This window comes from Anabrus simplex, chromosome 4, assembly GCF_040414725.1.
Source record: "Anabrus simplex isolate iqAnaSimp1 chromosome 4, ASM4041472v1, whole genome shotgun sequence".
NCBI lineage: Eukaryota > Metazoa > Arthropoda > Insecta > Orthoptera > Tettigoniidae > Anabrus > Anabrus simplex.
In genome coordinates, this window is record NC_090268.1 from 260,425,300 (window position 1) to 260,446,201 (window position 20,902).

A 20,902-nucleotide genomic window follows, 5' to 3' on the forward strand; every position below is an offset into this window, starting at 1 on the left:
TGACTTTTTTTGTTTAACTGATATTCTTTATGATATTTTGCAAAAGAAGTCATTGGATGTGAACTATTGTATATCAAAAATAAGAACAACATGTGATCGTCTAAGAAACAAGAGGGCGATGAGTATTTTCTAATTATGAAAAAGGCCAGCAAAATTATGGATATGCACCAAACCCGAGAGTATAGCACCCTTACTCAGGATGAATGTGTTCAGATGTATTGAGTTTTATATTTTGAAATTTTGGATAATATTTTTATGGAAATTGATGAGAGATTTTGCAATTGTGAAAAAATTAAATTTGTTTGCTTAGCCAATAACACAAAATTTGAGGAATACAACACGTGCTTTCCTTCTAACGCTCTTGAAAACGTGCAAAATTTCTTTGGATCTGTGTTACCCAAGATGAATCGCTTAAGAAACGAACTCTCTATTTTGTATGCCGATGAAAAGTACAGACATGTTTCTACTGAAAAGATGTTCCAAATGCTTCATGAAGATAAAGACATTTTTACAGACGCTTATAAATTGTTCTCCCTTATTCTGTCCATCTCATCTATTACTGCATCAGTTTAAAGAAGTTTTTCTTGCCTAAAACATATAAAAACATACCTTAGAAATGTAATTTCAGAAGAGAAACTTTCTTATTTGGGAAATATTGCTATTCAGAAAGAACTACTTCTGCAGTTAATGAACAAACAACCATTCTATGAAGACATTACCGACAAGTTTGCATCTTTAAAGGACTGGAGGATCGACTTGATGTACAAAAAATAGGTGAGTTCAATTATTAAGAAAAACAATTAATGTAAATATATATTTTCTTTACTACTATAACTTTTTCGGTTTCTATCGTCAGTAAACAGCTGTGTATCGTAAATGAAAACACGACAAAATGTCCAGCTCTTCCTGAGGGTGCCGCGCTTCCATGATTGTTAGGCTCCCAGTCAGATCTTATCTCTACTTTGCATTGTAGAGCAAAGGCAGCCACATGGTTGCCGTGCTGTGATGTTACACAACGCTCTGGTCTGTATACATTTTTGGTCACGTGCTGGACCCTCCACCAGTCACAGGTACGAGTACAAAACCAAAAACAACACATAGTTCCTAAATCTGTCACTTGAAACCAAACGGGTTATAGCTCTTCACCATACTTAACAGCCACAAGCCGCCACTGCAAGCAGTGGCAACATACTAAGAGAAATAGGTAGCTCCACTTGAATAAATATCTTTATATAAAAAATTAAGTTCCCAGGAAGATAGTATTCAAGTTCTTTAGGTTTTTCATTTGTGAAATTTCTAGTGTTTCACCCTAATGTGGCATTGGATTCATCAGTTGGATTTACTGTTCACTGTTTTAATGGTAAGTGCTGAATATGAAAATGTGTCATGCATGAGAAATATTGAATATGAAACAATTCTTAAATGGAAGAATTGGAAGAAAATAGATATTCCAGAGAATGCCTCTATTTTGTCTAACAAACTGTAATAATTAAAATATCAACTGCTGACCTCTAAACCTGTATATTATAAATGTTGTTTACTCTAAGAAGCTAATTTGAAGGCCAGAGTTGAGTAGTCCAAGTTCATGTTATGAATATTTTCAGTCAATATCCTGGCTGCTTCCTTTCTGTTAAGTTTCCTTTGACTGGGTACCTTTGTTTAGGATTTACATCACCTGTACCAGTCCTATGTTGAATCTACAGCCTGAAGGCTGGTTTGATCCTCAACAGCTCCATCGTCAGCTGTCAAAGATTCGTAGATAGCCTAGATTTCACTGAAGAGACATACTAGAGAAATGAGGAGTTAAATAGTTCCCCGTTGCTGTTATCACTGAGCTAGAAGGTCTGTTACATGTTACTCTGCCAAGCCCACTGAATTGGACGCTCCAACTGATACTATGAGGAATATTTTCCTGCCGTTCATATCAGTAACTGGCTGCATAAGGAACATATTGGTAGCATTGCTCTAACCTTGGTCACTTTCATACCGTCAGAGTCAAAGATGAGACTGAAACAAATGAATGAAAGCAAAAACATTTTTCTAGCTCATACCAGAAGACATAGTGCACTGTGAACACTGTCTTGCCAGAAATGGATCTGAGCCTGCCAGTCCTACACACCCTAATTTAAATTATCAACACAGTTTTCACGTATGAAGTGCTTGGAACTATTATTTTTATTGCTCACAATGGTTAGAAAATTAAGAGATAATAAGCAAGCAAGAGTGCTGTAATTCAGTAAATACTCTGTAGGCTTCGGGACGTGAAGTTCCCATGCCGATCTCACAATCCTCTTCCATCCTTTTCGATCTTGAGCCCACTCTTCCCAGTTATCAATTTGGAGGGTCCGGCATACCTTGTTGATCTCCTCCTTCCAGGTGCTTTGGGGTTGGTCTTCCTGAAGGTCTTTTCCCATTAAGAGATCCCTTATATAGATCTACTGGTAGACTGTTATCCTGCATCCTCAGTACATGTCCAGCCCGGCACATTCTGTTCGAGTCTATCACACCCATTATAGTGTGTTGTTGAGAGAGGGTGTAAATCTCATAAATAGATCTTTTCTGCCAGCTTTGAGAGATAGGATCGAACCATGCGCCAAATATTTTTTTTATAAACTTTATTCTCAAAGACTTGCAACTGCTGCTGCTCTTTCTTGGTTATACCTGATGTCTCCAAACCATACAGAAGTACTGGTCAAATGATTGTATTGTAGATTATCATTTTTGCATTCCTTGTTAAAAACTCCTGTTTTAATATATTTGAATCATGCATTATGAGAAAAGAACTAAGTCAGATAGCTTCACACCTTTCCTTTCTGTTTATTCATGCCATTTAATTATTGATGAATTGTGGGAGAAACAGTGTATAGGTATAAAACAGGTGCACATATCATAATAAGCTATTTGAATTTAAAGAGAATGCAAAACAGAAAGCATGCCTGTGCAAATGCATCTGATTTAGTAGTGCATTCATTTCATGATCGGGCCGATGACCTTCGATGTTAGGCCCCTTAAAACAACAAGCAACAAGCAAGCATATCATGATTTCATGGATATAAATATTGTGTTCCTAGCTAAAAGACAGAGAGGAAAGAGGATACATACAGAACATACAGAAAGGCACAAGACAAGTCAGTAGATAGGCTATTAAGCCTGCTTAGCTCAAAATTCAAACCCTCTTTTACTGTCAATTTTTTCTTGTTTTAATGTGTTGACCAATGCCCCATCTTCCAACAGGATGGTGTCCTAGAGTCATGCTTTGATATTCTATTATCCTTCATCTTTAGAACATGGTCTGTCTAATTTGTCATCATCATCATCATCATCATCATCATCATCATCATCATAAACATCGTCTGTGGATTCTTCCAGTGGGATGGATAGGATTTCTATTTTGTAAAATTATTTCATGATATAGATGTTGATTCCCATAGGGAACTTAAAATATTTGTCCTGCTGGTGGCTTCAGGTAGCCTATGCATTGGCCTCCATGGTATGCACTAGCCTTGAATCTTGGGAGGTGTGCTAAGTCCCAACTGACGAGCCCAACTTGGCACACGAGGGCGAAACGTAGGCAACCAAAAATGAGTTAGCTGGAAAATTTATAATGTCCAATAATGGAAAATTATTTCATGTCAAGAAAAGCTATTAAGCTGTTTTTTCTGCATTACTTTTTTATCTTTGAGGAATCTAAGAAACAGTATTTCAGAAGACAGTATTTTATTCCTGTAACTTGTTTTATTTACCCACATCTCACTTCTGTACATAAGAGTAATCACAGCTATGTTTTTATAAAATTTGAGTTTCTTCTCATAACTTGCATTTTAGTGCTCATCTAATTGTTCCTCACGTATACTGATAATGATGGAGTCTCTTCCTCATCTCATGAGATTCATTAACAGATAATTCACAACCAAAGTATGGAATGCCCTTGTGATGATGTTTTTTCTCCTTCCTTCTTCCCACTCTGATCTGTCATTGTGTTTGCCTGTAATGCATTCCTTTTCATGTTCCTGTCTTTCTATATATTAATAAATAGAAATCTACGGGTGTAATAATGACCATCTACAGATTTTTTAGCTTCGTTTGTTTGTTTGAGCTTTTATAATTAAGAAACTACAGTGCGTATTTCAACTAAACTTTAGAAACCACCTATCCAAAGATAGATTTTTGGGTCCATGCCATTTCAAAATCCAGGAATGGACTGTGAAAGGAAGACCAAAATAGTGATTTTACTCTCTCACAAAATATCAATGATCAGCCTTAAGAGACGTCTATTTCTACAACTTTTTCTCATATATACTTTTTCCATAGGAGGATTAATCAGGGAGATATTGTTAACAGAATGTTTTACTGTCTTGAGTCCCAGCGGGCATAGTCCAAAAGCGGGTGAATATAGTGCTGATTTCTTATAACTGAAAAACTACTGGAGATATTTCAACAAAACTTCGTATTTAGAATCCACCGGTCCAAAGGTAGTATTTAAGTTTCATACAATTCAAAAACCCCTGAATGGAATGGAGGTTCATAGGAAGACTGAAACAGTAAATTTACTCTCCCACAAAATATCTATGATCAGCATTAATGTAAATCTATTCCTAAAACGTTTTTCTCATACACTTTTTTGATAGGGGGAATAATAAGGTAGATAATATAATGGAATATTTTACAGTCTAAGTCATAGTGGACATTACCGACAGCAGGTGCGCGCAGTGCTGATATTATTAATGGAATGTGCCCAATAGCAGGTGCACATAGTGCTGATTTCTTCATTCATTTCCCCTTGACCAGCTCCTGCCAGGTTGGGGTGTTGATAATACTTCTCCATCGTTGCCTCTCCTTCCACCGCTCTTGAGTAATTGCATTCCATTCCAGTTTTTTTTATTATATTGGTTCTTGACAGAGTCTATCCATCTGGCTATGGGCCTCCCTCTTGCCCTCTTTCCCTCCAACACTTGTTTTGGTATTCTTCCCTCTTTCATCCTCATAACATGTCCAAACCATCTCAATTTATTCTTCTCCATCCTATTTCTGAGTTTTTTCTACCCATATTTCTTGTCTGACCTCAACATTTCTTACTCTGTCTCTCCTTGTCTTCCTTACCATACTTCTCAGGAACTTCATGTCATTGGCCTGAATTTTACTCTTATCTCTTGCTGTCAATGCCTAAGTCTCTGGTGCATACATTAATATAGGGTTATAGTACAGCTTATATATTATCTTTTTACATTTCATAGAAACTTCCCTGATCCACATCATGTTCCTTACATTCTGGTAGAATGGATTTCCCACTGTACCCTTCTGCTGATTTCCTTATCCAACCTTGCATCTTGCATTATTTCACTTCCCAAATATTTGAAGGATTCAACAACCTGAAGTTTTTTCCCCCTTATAGTAACAATTCCTTTTCCTTCTCTTTATCCTCTTGTCATCACCACTGTTTTATTGATCACTGATTTTCGTACCATGTTTCTCAATATTGTCATTTAAATTGCTGATTTCTTATAACCGGAAAACTACAGGACATATTTCAACCAAACTTCACATTTAAGATCCACTTAGCCAAAGGTATTTTTTTAGGTTAAATACCATTTTAAAATCGCTAAAGATACTGGGAATTTATAGAAAGAACAAAACTGTTATTCTACTCTCCCACGAAATATCCATGACCAACCCTTACTGGGAATCTGTGTCTGTGTCTGTGTCTGGAACTTTTTCTTGTGTACACTTTTTCAATAGAAGGAATAATAAGGGAGATATTAGCCTTACAGTTTAAGCCCTAGAGGACATAGCCCAACATCGGGTGCGCATAGTGCTTATTTGTTATAACTGGAAAACTTCTGAGCACATTTCCTAACTTCTTTGGTTAAACACTTTATTTACCATACTCTTCGAAGGCCTACAGTTCGAATCTGGATGCCTACACTGGCCGTTGTCAGTATGGTAATTCCATATGGTTTCCCCCATATTCCAGAGAAGTGCTTCAGTAGTAACTCATTTCAAGTGCCAAAGCACCTACCCTACCCTAGCCCTACACCCAAATAATTACAGCATCACATACTTCTACACAGACAGCAATAACATAGGTTGCCTAACAGTTTCCGTTTACATTTCCCTATCATTCCTTACTTCGCGACGACTATCAACAAGTCACAGGGTCAGACTCTGAGAGTTACAGGGTATGACGTCAGGTTGAACTGCGTGTCACCTAGGAATCTGCACGTCACAGACATTAGTGTTAGTAGCAGTGAGTCCCTCTTCCTGTGTTCACAGTAACAGCAGAACGAATGTGATGTACAAAGAAGCATTAGATTAAATGACCAGCTTCAAGTATGTCTAATATAGAATTGGTCTCACATGAAAGAGTCTAAAATTTAGTATCAATAGAATATATAATATTATATAATAATATAATGTGTTAGTCCCATGCAAATAAAGTATTGAATAGATGGGAATTCTCTCTCAATTGAATTTGATTGGAGGTCAATACGGATTCAACTATGAAGTTCATAAACTGTAAAATTTAGTATGTTAGCAATGAAAAAATCACACATCCTTTGTGTGTGTAACAATATCTTATAGTAAATTGTTTCAGACAGTGAAGAGCAAAGAATAATGGGTAATGACCATGTTGCCTTTAGCCTGACAGTAGGCAATACAAAACTAACATTCTCTTTCAGAATATTCGCCTTAGTGTAACTGTGCCTTAATTCTGATGAACCCATCAAGATGGGTGGGTACAGTTAGTATGTCTTTCTCTGTACTTTTTGAATTTTAACCTGATACTTGTTTTTATACCAAATAGAACAAATAATAGTGCATGTCGGGTACAAATTAACGTTTATCTGCTACAGCATCATAAGAAAATTGATAGAGGGATTTTAATGGAACTTGGTATTTAAGTTCAGGATAAGGGCAAATGAGATCTTAGCTATAAGTTATTTTAAGAAAATAAGCAGGAGTGAGGCTTTGGGGCAAGGTTAAAACATAAAACTTGATGTGTCTCTTGGACGGTTGGTTTTACAGGAAAATTGCTCATGACAAAATTGATTTAGAATATAAACAACATTTTTCTTTTCTTTTTTTCTTTTTTTGACACAGAGAAAGGGAAATATTAATGGCAGTCATCTGAAAGTTAAGTCCAGGAGCTGATAACTAAATCTGTGGTAAGTTGCTATGGAAATCAAATTGGCAACATTTTTAATATTTTGTGCTTCTGTCTGTACTTTTTGAATATTAACCTGGTACTTGGTTTTTATACCAAAAGAAAAAAAAAAGATGAAACTGTACAGGGCCAGGATGTCATGACAAGCCACTGACAGGGAGATGTTATCCACCTAACTGCCTTAGAATATCAGCAACCACATGAGAGATTGATAGAAATGAAATCATGCAACATAGTGATGGTTCCTTAATAACGGATTCAATAACTAGTTGCATTACCAAAAACAAAATCTTGTATTCTCCTTTGAAAGGGAACAATTGTGGGTCCAGTTCTAGTCACCAACACAAGATTCATTTGTATATATAGGTTCAAATGTGTGTACATGGTCTACAAAAATAGACTACCGGTAGGTATTGAAATATTGAAAATATTGTTTGTAGCGTAACAAACAGTATCTTGCATTAAATATATGGAAGTCTACATTTATGTTTTTTTCATGAGGCTTGCCTTATGCCAAGGAGGATAATACATGAGGGTGAGTTAAGATTCTGTTAGTGCTGTCAAGACTCAAAGAAATGCTTGACTGGAGAAACAAGTTTATAACATAATGGTGTTCTATTTTAAAATACTTGCCTTTAAGAGAAATACTGTAGAAATCATATGAGACAGTGTCTACAAAAGATTGTGACCTGAGAATTGCAGTTGCAACAAACCTGTGGTCCCTTGATAGCCGTATCTGACAGTTGTAGGAGAGTACTCACTCTTGTGGTTTCTGTAGTGATACAAATAATGTAGTTATAAGAGCTTATTTTATTTTCAGGAAGCAGAACATTTGTACTATATCTCTATACCAATCTCAAAGACTGAACCTACTTTGTTCTGAGATACCTTTCCAAATGTAAAACAATGTAATGTAGAGTAGTAAGCAAAGAATGTGATTCATAGACCGCTAGAATATGGTGAATAAATATACATGTTGAACCTTATTTTGAATTATTAATTCTCTTTTTTTTTTGTTTGTTTGTTAATGAAAACACTAGTTTTCGAGGTAAAGAATCAATGAAAGGAACAGACTCCTTCAGTTATCTCAGCTACTACCTATAATTTAAAAACAATACAGTTAAAAGAAGAAGAAACTCATATCAAATTATTTTGACTAATTAGTCTTAAAAATTTTAAATAGGCATCTCCAAAACCTGTAAAAGTAGTAAAACGTTAAACCACCACCACTGCCACCGCCACCACTACTTCTTCTTTTTCTTCTTCACCCTTGTCCAGGAAGCTTCTGGGTCAGGCAGTTGATTATTGACTTCCACTTTGCCCTCTCCTTGAAAACCTATCAGTTAGGTATAAAATGCCTTTGGTGTGGTGTGCCCTCCAGAGGTTGCCAAATTAGGTAAATTATGTTTTTTATGTAATAATTGTTCTGCTACTGAAGATGGCCTTGAGAATAGGCTGAAACATGTATAGAATTTGTTCCATCTAACAGATGATTTGATTTGTATTGATCAGAAGGATTTTATAAATACTTTTATTTGTAAAGTGATAACTGACAATACGAAATGAGATTTATAACTTGCAACAATTATCTCACTGTTCACCATCCATCTCACTGACCGTCTCATTGAGAGTCCACTTCCGACTAGCCGCTATAGGATACTGCAGCTTATATAAACATTAGTTGTCACACCCATGTCATCTCTAGAAGAGTACATGACATCACTCCCACCCAGCTCCAAAGTGTTTGCCTCAGGCAAAGTAGGAACTCCCTGAATTATCTCATGCTGCTAAATGCATACAGTGACAGAGCGATGACTCGACAGTTACTGTAACAGTATTGCACCATGTGTTGTAATGTTTTAACAGTAGTTTCACAAATAATATATCCATATCAAATATTAGGCAGCAACTCTCACTCTACATTATTTTAATGCTAACTTACACACATATATGTAATAAATTAAATACCATGAAGCAAACGATAATTAATCAATACACAGCAAAATCAGACTATGGAATTGAATCAAACAATAATAATAATAATAATAATAATAATAATATAGATAATAATAATAACAACACAAATAAAATAATAATAATACAGATGAATGCTTGTAACGGGATTTGAACCGTTACACTTTGTAGACTCTAGTGAAGCTTTCAAGCTCCTCAATAAAGAAATACTCCTTGCTAAACCCATAAACAGGATTGGATCAGAAAACTCACTGACTGTAACAATCAACAACATTCTGGCATACATCTTTTCTAATTTTTACAATCTGCTTTACATCGCACTGGCACAGATAGGTCTTATGGCAACCGTTGGATAGGAAAGGGCTAGGAGTGGCAAATAAGCGACCGTGGCCTTAATTAAGGTACCACCCCAGTATGTACCTGGTGTGGAAATGGAAAACCATCATCAGGGCTGCTGGCAGTGGGGTTCGAGCCCATTATCTCCTGAATGCAAGCGGATAGTTACGTGACACAAACCGCACAGCCACTTAATTGGTATTTTGGCATACAACATAATTACAACCCAAGACTGCAAAATGTCTTCAGCTGACATAGCACAAAGTAATAGGGTCCTACAAGGTGATCCTCTTAGTCCTAGTCCTTTACTGTTTAACATAGCTACGGCAAATATCACACCAATCATCCACTACACTTCATTTATAACGTATGTGTACGCAGACGATATAGAATAAAATGACGGAAAAGAACTGCAAGATGCCGTGGTCAGACTTGAGATCTATGCCATCAAAAGCAGCCTTACAATCAAGAAAAACAAAACAGTACAAATGGTATTCTAGAAAGGAAAATGAATCTCAAACAAGGACAGGATACAATGCAGTGGGGATGTCCTGGATGTTATGAATTCATATAAATATCTAGGCATATCACTTCAGCCTTCAGTCACATCATTTAAAAGCCATACGAGGGAGAGGTCTATGGCAACCATCAGAAGTATTACACGACATCAGGGAACCATAGTTGTGGCTTTGTTCTTTGCTAAGGTCCTCACAGTTCTAACTTACAGGCTGGAACCGATTTGAGAGTATCCAATAGTATTTAAGCATGGGCTATCGAAATTTTTATGGCTAAGGTTCCTGAAAAGAACACTAGGGATTTTCCAGGACATACTTTCATTATGAAGCAGACTGCAGCTTCCATACACATAGCAGGAACAATAATTGTTTTGGATCAGACAAAGGCAGAAATTTAACTAGATTTCTACTCAACTGATGCCATGTTAAACTGAAACTAGACTGGACCAAATGACAATCTGAGAAGTGCTTTAAACGGAATGGCAATACAGAGATTCCACCATAAACCGTGTGTCTGTCCAGATTTTTATGAGCTATCGATGCACGGAGAGTGACTATGTGTTTGTTTTGTGCAACATCTAGTGTAAACGTTGTCATTTCAGCAAATGTTTCAAGAGAACAAAATCTTTATTTGAATATTGTAAATCCTAGTGCACATTTGTGTACACTTCATCAATAATAATAAAAAATCTCTCCCATCAAGATTGAAGATCACTTTACAGTAAAAATGACCTGCTTTGCAGTGCGATTGTCTAATCTCCTGATGTTGCTGGATGATGTACGCAGACAATATAGTTATAGGATCAAATAATGAAGAGGAACTGCAAGATTCCATGATCAAATTCATAAAAAATAGCCTTCCAATCTACGAAAACAAAACAGTTCAGGTGGTATTCCGGAAAGGAAAAGTAATTTCAGGCAAAGACAGGGTACAATGCAATGGGGAATTCCTGGATATTATAAATTATTATTATGAAGGGTATTGTTTTAAGGGGAAGTATAATTGGATAACCATGTTCTTCTTCTTCTTCCTCTTCGCGAATGGGTCACTTGGGACCATGCAGAATCAAAATATTTTGACCTTCCTTCTTGCCAACTACCGTGTGGTGGTCCCCTTTCTGGCCTTCACAGAGAAAGGTCATAGTATTTTATAGACTGAAGATAGGTCATGGACGATCTACACAATCTTATCTCCTAAAGAGGGGACCTACCACAGTGTGTTCTTGTGGTGCTGACTTCACCGTGGCCCACATCCTCATAGAGTGTGTCGATCTCTCTGGCCCAAGATGGAGCCTCGGCCTGCAGGAAACACTCAAATGCATAGTAGCCGATGACGCGACCACTGCTGATCTCGTCATCCGCTTTATATGTGACGGTGGCTTAATCAAGGGTATGTAAATTGCAAGTGTTCCGTTATTCAGGAAACTTGCGTTCTCTTTTGATTCGTTAGTGACGTTTTCGGCTTAATTCAATACTTTTTGTTTCATTTTGTACTTCATTTTGAAATTCGTTCATTGAATAAACAATTTTGTTTTATTTTAAATGTATTTTCTACTTAATTTGTTCAAAGAGGATGATTACCTAGTTGTACTTCCTCTTAAAACAAAAATCACCACCACCACCACCTTGCCCTGCAGTTCTTATTTCTTAAGGACTGTGCAAGTTTCTATTCCTTGGACCATTTACCTCGTAAAGGTTCTTGTTGTTCTTCCTCAAATCCCTGTGCTTGGACTATAATTCTGATTTCATTCTGCCACATGTTAATAGACAGCTGATCTAACAACACTCAGAAGTGGAACTCTTAGTTCAATTCAATTGAAATTTCAGTCAAAACCTCAACCAAATATCTCAACATGAAGAAAGCAACATCCTCTATTAACATAATCAGGGGGAAAACTGAAGAGGTCTGATGCTTTGAAGAAATAAGGTATCTGGAAAACAAAAAGCAAGGGCCACATAGGACCTGAAAATGTAAGACTCCCTAGGCTCACAAACATAATATCATCAGGGTTGGAAGAGAACATGAGTTGACCAAGGGACATCTCATAGAAAAGATGAAAATGGGGAGCCTGGCACAAGAGGAATTAATGCCAGACTCGGCTAGGGGAACCATGGTCATTAACCCACACTCCCAAGTTGAGAGCCCTGGTTCCCCTTTTAGTTGCCTTTACAACAGGCAAAGGATACTGTGGATATATTTTGACATTCATAACAACGGGGCCTAATGAAGCTGGAGAGCTGACAAGCATGTTTGGAGCCGAGAAGAAATAAGTAAGGTAAGGGTGTATTCTGCCCGAAGGCAGGTCCGAACCTCCGCATAGGTGTGCCTGAGCCGGAGTTTACGTACGGTAGGGCGGCCAGTTCCTTTCCGCTCCTCCATTCCCTTACCCCCCACCAACAGCATGTGGCAACCCATCCAATTCTTGACCACGCCCAATGTTGCTTAATTTAGGAGATCTCACGGGATGCGGTGTTTCAACATGGCTACAGCTGTTGGCGAGAGGAAATAAGGGGGTTGTAAATAAAATAGTGGCAACACTGTTGGGACGATGTTATAACACCATGTGTTCACTAGCAGACAGTGAAAGGCATCAGTTGGAACTTGTGACTTTGTGTAGAATGCCTGAAGCAGTTGGCGCGGCGAGCGATGGTGTCTTGTGAGCAATTGAAGTGAGCATTGTGTTCAATACTGCCCTAACATATGTTGAGAAATCTAGATGGATCAAAATACAGGAATACAGGTGTGTCTTGGCAAAAATGTATGGGAATGCATCAAGATATGAGACAAAGAGTGGCCTTATTGGCTGTTGCACGACAGACAAGCGAATTCCGTGGGGGTCGGGATGTCCATGGATTTACCCCGCACAGGTTGGCTGTCCATTCCTGATGACCCGGTAGAGTTAATGCGAGGTCTCATTTCCATAGACCACCGATGGACTGTCCAAGAATTATCTTCAGAAATTGAGATTAGCCATCAATCGGTGTTGCAAGTCCTGAAGAACAGTCTCAACCTGACAAAAATTGCATCTCTTTTGGTTCCTCACCACCTCACAGACATACAAAAATGGCACCAGTATGCTGTAATTGGTCCTCATTTTGACAGATATTGCAATGATGGGGACGCATTTCTGTGGTGTATTATGGCCATTGTCAAAACGTAGGCACAGGTATATGAGCCCAAATCAAAGCGGTGCCACCGAGGATCACCACAGATGGTTAAGGTGTTGACTTTCTGAGCCCAAGTTGACAGGTTTGATCCTGGGTCAATCCGCGGGTATTTGAAGGTGCTCAAATAAGTCAACCCCAAGTTGGTAGATTTACCGGTATGCAAAAGAACTGTGGTGGGACAAACTACTGGGATGTCGTCATCTCCAAAAACCGTAAAAGTAGTTAGGTGAGGGACATATAGATAGTGCCATACGACACTGAAATTGTTATCAATAGTCATGCTGTACTCCAAGGTGGAACTGTCAATGCAGCATACTATCACTGTTTCCCTCAGCATCACTTGCGTCCAGCTATTAAGCAGAAATATTCAAAAAAAAATTGTGGGATAATCCATCTTGCATGAAAATGTACATTGTCATATACACCTAGAAGCACTGACTACCGTGTTGCACAGGTGACGTTCAGAAGTCATGGACCATCCTCCTTATCAATCTGACTTGATTTGTTCCCTTAGATGAAGGAACCTCATTGAGGCAGCAGGTTTCCTGATATTCCATCAGTGTTCTGAGCAGTAGGGTACTTCATCACTGTGATCAACCAAAACCACCTCACTGATGACACCTTACAGCTGCCACACATGTGGTAAAACTTTACCTGTGATTATATTGAAAGGATATAATGGAATTTTGCTGATGATCACAATAAGCTCTTGGTAATATCTATGTTGCCACTTTTTTTTTTTTTTTTTTAGAAAATTATACTTCAGTAAAGAAAGAAAGAAAGAAAGAAAGAAAGAAAGGAAAACAGTTTTGGTGATTGTTTCAAGGGATTAAAACAGGAATGTTGTTTTAAGAGTAAAAACCAACAAGATCCTCAAAGAAAGAAATCAAACCAGCAAAGATAGTTTTTTGAAAGACACGGAAATGTCCGTTTGACACTCCTTGTCTCATCATGTCAGGATGTAAAAGATCTGTGGTTATGCATTTGGTGTTTACCTGATGAAACTAATTAAAACTTAGCCATAGGTCACCCAACAGAGATCCATTTCTCTGCCATCTGGTAGAGTAAAATGGAACATTGAATTTGACATGCAGGCAGCCTAAATGGTGTCCAATAAAATGCCAGCACATGGTAGTTGAGATCATCATCATCATCATTGTTATTGTTCTTCTTCTTGTTTGTTATGCACATTCATAGAGCACGTTGGAACATGTTCATTGGCTTGATGACTTTTGCCTTCCTATTCTTCCAGAATCTCTTCGTGAACTCACTGTGTTGCCTCTTCCGTTCTTCTGACCACTTTGTACCAGTCCTGACTGTTAGTTTTGACCACAAATGTATGTTTATTTACTGAAGTCCTGAAAACTTTGCAATTTTTCATGATGTCTTCCCTGATGTTCAGTTCATTCAGGTCCCCTCTTTTTCCTCCAGCCAATTTATTCTCCTGTTTTGGGAATTTATTATATTGAATAACCTTTTGTGAGTCTATTATTATCTGTCCTAAAAATGTGTCCAAAAAATTTCAAACGTCTCTTCCGTACAGTTTTGATGAAACTGTCTGTATAACTATAGAGGTCTGCCTGCAGTTCATCTTTTGATCCAAATTCCATTTTCTTGTACAGGGCCAAAAAATTTTCCAAGAATTTTACATTCTTGTTTTTCAAAATCTGCAATTTTAGAATGACCTCCTAAAGTTAATGTTTCTGATGCATATAGAGCTTCCGATAGAATAACTGGTTTGTAATGTTTCCAGTTTAGCATTACGTGACATTACTAATTTACTGTAGTGATCCCATGTCAGTCTAAATGCCCTGTGTTTTGAGGCCCTTTCTGTATTGGCCAAACTTTCTAATCCCTGAGGAAGAATTATGTCTCCAAGGTATTTAAAAAAGGATACCTGTGAAATTGTCCCATGTGCCATTTTAAAATATCTTTCTTGCACTTTTGCTGAAAATTCTGCATATACTTGGTTTTCTCGAAAGATATCTGAAAGCCTGTCTGTGATGCTATTCTGCGTAATATCTCAATAGTATACTTAGTTTCCTCCGTAGTGATGATCGTTTGGTCATCTGCGAAAGCCAAGCATTTCACTTCGATTTTGTTCCCACCAGTCTCGATGGTTAAGCCTGAGATATCCTTTTCCCACTCTCTGATGACTTTATCCAAAACCAGGTTAAACAGAAGAGAGAGAGTCCATTTCCTTGACAGACACCTGTGTGTACTTCAAAAGGGTCAGGAATTTCCCCTCCAAATTTTTTACCTTGGATGTTATGTTTGTGAGGGTCTGACATATCAGTTCTCTGGTCTTCCTGTCCACTCAAAGTTCTTCTAGTATGTCAAACAAGGTCTGTCTGTCCACAGAGTCATACACTTTCTTTAGGTCCATGAGGATGACTGTTGTATTGGTGCTTCTGCGGATCTTCAGAATCATCCTCAGATTCCATATCTGTTCAGCACACAAACGTCCTTTCCTAAAACCCGCTTGACATTTCCCAATAAAATGATCTGTTTATTTCTCTAGTCAGTTTAGGAAGGTTTTAGATAGAACTTTATCATTATTATTATTATTATTATTATTATTATTATTATTATTATTATTTCCAACCCTTTGAAAGATGACACTACCAGCTTACGGATGGAAGTGTCATAAAAGGCACGAACACAATAGGACTCCCTAGGCCTCACAAATTTAGTACCCTGGGGTTAGAAGATGTCAGGATGTTGCCAAGGTAGATAGGACTGGAAAGAGGAAAGAGAAGAGATTGTAAAAAGCAAGTGGAAGCAATGAAAGATTTTTCCATGATTAAAAGTCCCACAATTTGTGAGCCTCTTAAGGGAGTGAAGAAGGAAACCAGCAGGTTTCCTCATTGACTCCAGCCTATTTACATGAAATGTAAAAATATCTGGAAAAAAAAATGTAATGCTCTTTTTATAATAATTGTACCAGGAGGTACACCTCAACGCCGCGCATTCAAAATTAGCACCTTGATGAACTCCTCTATCGAACTAATGTGGAAACTACTATAACTGGAAATTGGAACTTTAATCAGAAGATTATTATGTAATTTTGTTATTGTACAGTTTTCTAAACTGAGTGAATTTCTCCTTGTTTTGTTTGCCATTCATCAAGAAGTTTGGACATTCTCCTATAGATGACACTACAAAAAATTTATGATCATGCCCTCTGGTGCAAAGTGAAAGAACCTATAATTTAAAGTAGTTTTGTATTTCTAGGTTTTTGTAACTAATTGATGTTCATTTATTTTTGGGTTGGCAATATTTACCTTTTCTTTCCATCAGTTTTGAATCTAGCCAACCCAAATTTCTGTAATTAATTTTCAACTATCACAGGCTTCTTGTTCTATTCTGAGTGTAACTTTGAAATTGACCAATTAAATTGAGAGGGTGTGGTTGGTTTAGTCTTGAATGATCTCAAACCTTCCCTGAGGGTTTATAAAATGTGGCTTTTTACTTTTCTTGGTTAATTGATCAACGTCTTTCTGAGTGTGTGTGTGTGTTAAGCAGGAGGCGGGCGGCCTCTTCCGTCGGCAGCTAGAACATCTACAAGGTAATGGCCACATAACTTTATTCCTTCTTGCTAATTCCGCAGTTTAACCTGAGGGAAAGGTTCGACTCTTTAGTATGTAACAACTCTTCTAAAATGTAACTTTCTTCTGGCTAATGTAAAAATTTCATAAAATCTTTAACTATAAACCAGGGATAGAGAGTGAAGTACCCTCTCAAGCTCCCCTTCATCTTGGTTTGGGGTGACTACGTTTTTCTCTAACTGTTTTTCCTACTGTAATGTGTTAATGTAATTTCTATATGAGTCACCTCAGTAGTTTGGGAATAGCCCCTGTTTCATCGGCCTAGAGCCCTCTAGGTTTTTAAGTGTTCATTATATTGGAGCGCAGTGTGCCTCCATTCACTTTGTGTTTGGGCCAGTTATCTAACCTGTTCTTTTTCCATGAAGGCCCAGTAGGTTGGGTATTATATACCCCTGTATAAATTATTTTCAAATTGTAAGTTGTGCCTTGAGTGGCCAGTAATTATAAGTTGATGTTGCCTTGAGTAGGCTTGGAAAACTGAGAGCCTGTTAGCTCTTTTTCAAGTTTTGTAATATTAAAGAGTACCTCTGGAAGGCTAGATATTTATATTTTAGAGAGCAAGTGATTGTGAATTAGGGAATTTCTGCCCTTGAATAATTTGTGCTCTTTTGTAAATTTGAGCTAGGAGCTCAGGAAATGTAAAGCGAGGGGCTTGGAACCCAGGATCTGGTAAGACCACTTATCTTGTCTTTTCCTAGACTTGTTTTAAGATTATCACTGTACCTGATGTTTCATTGTTATAAAAAATTGTTAAGTTTGAAGTTCTGAAAATATAACCTTCAGTTTAAGTTTTAAATTAATTTTGATATTGTAGTTAGACCCATTCAAGCCCACACCTTCTTTCATCACCTCTGCGTTCCACAGATACCCCAGAATAATAATAATAATAATAATAATAATAATAATAATAATAATAATAATAATAATAATAATAATAATAATAATAATAATAATAATGTTATTGTTTCTATGTCCCACTAAATACTTTTACAGTTTTCAGAGACACTAAGGTGCCAGAATTTAGTCCTGCAGGAGTTCTTTTGCATACCAGTAAATCTACCAACTCGAGGCTGATGTATTTGAATACCTTCAAATACCACCGGACTGAGCCAGGATCGAACCTGCCAAGTTGGGGTCACAAGGCCAGCGCCTCAACTGTGTGAGCCACTCAGCCCGGCAATACTCTTTTCCCTTGAGAAGAAACTCTCACTACAATCGTCAAATGAAGACAGACATTATGTGGGAAATTACAGCATTTATTAATGCTGTGTCTTCATATGATGTTAGTCAGGGTAGCTACAGAAAGGATGTGGTGCGCTTCACATGCTATTGTCCCCTCGAGTGAATTCTGCTCCAAAAATTTAGTTGAGCCAAACACAAACCTTGGTTTGATCTAAAAGAAAAGAAAGAAAGAAAGAAAGATTTTCACCATCGGTCTTAATTGATATTTTTAATCAGAGTAGCTGATCTGCCCCCTGGGAGCAAAGGAGATACCATGAATAATACAGTTCCATCATCTCTCTTTTATATCTTTATTATACTATTGCCTATCTACAGAGATACCCCTAAGGATGCAATATACTTTCTTATAATATTGCTATAATAATGATTACTCTAGTAGTTAAATATAGAAGAAATCATGTCTATATAAGTCAGCAACATGTTGCTTGTGAGTGAGCACTGAGATGGTGATAAAATATGACTTAAACTCTCAAGGACAATGGTGATGAAGTCATCTCTAATACTCGTAGGTAGTCCTTAGTACTGTGAAATTACTTTGGAATACCACTATGTACACAAATAGGGAGGCTAATTTCATGTATACTTACCAGGTTGTACTTCTTCTTACTAATGAGGATCTTAACAAGACTTTTACAGAATGACATGAATTGTAATGCACATATGTTGTTTATAACATTCTGCAAATGCTGGAAACACCCATTCATTTTAATTGTGCAAGTTATGCTACATTAATGGCACCTGGTAGATATGCAGTCTGTTGATCACAAACACTCATGTTCAGTTTAATTGCCTTTTACAAGGACTTACAGAGGCTGGAGTGGGAAAGGAGAAATCATGATGCGATGTATATCCATGTTTTGTTGTAGCATGCAAAGTAAAATAAAAATGAAAATGTTTGCATTTACAGTTCACTTTATGCAGTCAAAGAAACATATAGTGGTCAACTGTAATAAGTCAGTGCATATTTTAGGAACAGAGGTATGGTGTTGTATGAATACACTGATAGTAGCATGAGATAAAGTACCATAAAATGAATACCATTATAATTGTGCATGGTAGGCCTTGCAGTGGCCAGTATCCATGATATGGCTATTAAAGGGTCTGCATTGGTCCTATCCCTATTCCCACTTTGTTCATTCAGTAAATGTTTTACTGTTAAAGTTATTCACCTTATACTACCTTGTAACTGTCTGCATCTACATTTACAGTGGTCTTACCATTCTTAGTCTCTCCACTGACGAACGATGTACACTTATACCTTAAGTTGCATGCACAATGTAGACTTCAGTTCTATGAGGGCATTTCCTTTATTCTTTCATTACCATGCTTATTTTTGCTTGATGGGAACCTAAAATTTTATGTACTGTATGTAAATAACTGTTGATGACTCTCTTAGATATACTCCTTTTATTTAAGGTTGGTATATTAAAATGGTCTCAATTCAGGACATAAAAAAGATAAATAAATAAGGGCGAACAATGTTGACTCCTGTAAATGAAACAGATGGGTGCCCCATCCTAGAAATAATTTAAATACGTTAACTTGTTTCTTCAACATTAACATTTAATAATAATAATAATTTAGTAATATTCATTGTCCAGCCTTTTTCCATTCCTGGTCCAAAATGAATTAATGAATGAAAACACATGCTCAACCAAAGCATTATCTCCAGAGAGACGGAGAACAAATTCAGCTACAATCAAACAAGCTGGTACATCTGCAGTACGTTGTTCTCATGAAATTAGTACCCACTCTTGAACTGTAAGTTATCATTTACAGCCGAGGAAATTTCAATATATTTTTTTTTATCAGTTGCTTTACGTCACACCGACACAGATAGGTCTTATGGCGACAATGGGACAGGAAAGGGCTAGGAGTGGGAAGGAAGCAGCCATGGTCTTAATTAAGATACAGCCCCAGCATTTGCCTGGTGTGAAAATAGGAAACTATCTTCAGGACTGCCAACAAGTGGAGGGGCTCGAACCCACTATCTCCCAAATACCGGATACTGGCCGCACTTAAGCAACTGCAGCTATCCAGCTCGGTAATTTCAATATTCAGTAATTAATGCAACAGACACGTACATAAAAGCGCAGTAATGTAATTTACTGTAATATCCCATTGTTGAAGCAGAAACAAGCATATATTTTCAATTTTGATGAAATCTAGGATGTGTATTTATTTAAATTTCTTTCTGCACTGCAGTTTTCCATAAGGAAAAGTATACCATCTGCAATAAAAAGACATTATAACTTAATTTACTTGATAAACTGTTTGATAAATTGAAATTTTCTATATCCACACCTAGTTATTCTTCATAAACAATATAAATGATTCCACAGAATTTGTATTGAACTTTTCAGTGCAAGAATGGCCACTTCTTGGCTTAATCGCTTAGAAATCAAAAATAACTTGCAGAAATTTAGAAATGCATTTGGAATAGTTCCATGGCTGCTAATCAGAAAGACAGAGATTTTCTTCAATGCTTATTTCTTTTCATAATATTTGCTGTCAGTTCGTATATATTTTTCTTCTCATGGTCAACTTCTTTGTATCAAAAACATCTTTCTTGGGATACAGGGACAATAAATCTGGGATGTATGGTAACCCTATCCTAAGTATAGGCCTAAAAAAATTCCTTTTGAGAGAGTCTTACGAGACCATTCCCAAATAGTCTATATATATAAAATAAGAGTTTTGTCTGTACATTGCTCAGAATTTGAAAAGAATGCTAATTTTGTATCGGTCATGTTCACAATAACAAGAAAATGCATTTTTTACATTTCCGTAATTTCTGTCTGTCTGTCTGTCTGTCTGTCTGTATGTATGTACACGCATCACGAGAAAACGGTTGAAGAGAATTTAATGAAAATCGGAATGTAAAGTCGGGTGATGAA

At 37.0% G+C, this 20,902-nt stretch overlaps 1 protein-coding gene across 1 annotated transcript in view; it reads left to right on the forward strand.

Annotated features, from left to right (window-relative positions):
- Positions 1–693: 693 nt before the first annotated feature.
- Positions 694–20,902, forward strand: part of LOC136871869 (tektin-B1) — a 94,180-nt gene continuing 73,971 nt past the window's right edge. The window contains exon 1 of the mRNA XM_067145518.2: positions 694–774. The gene's annotated coding sequence lies outside the window, so the exon portion shown is untranslated. The remainder of the gene's footprint in view (positions 775–20,902) is intronic.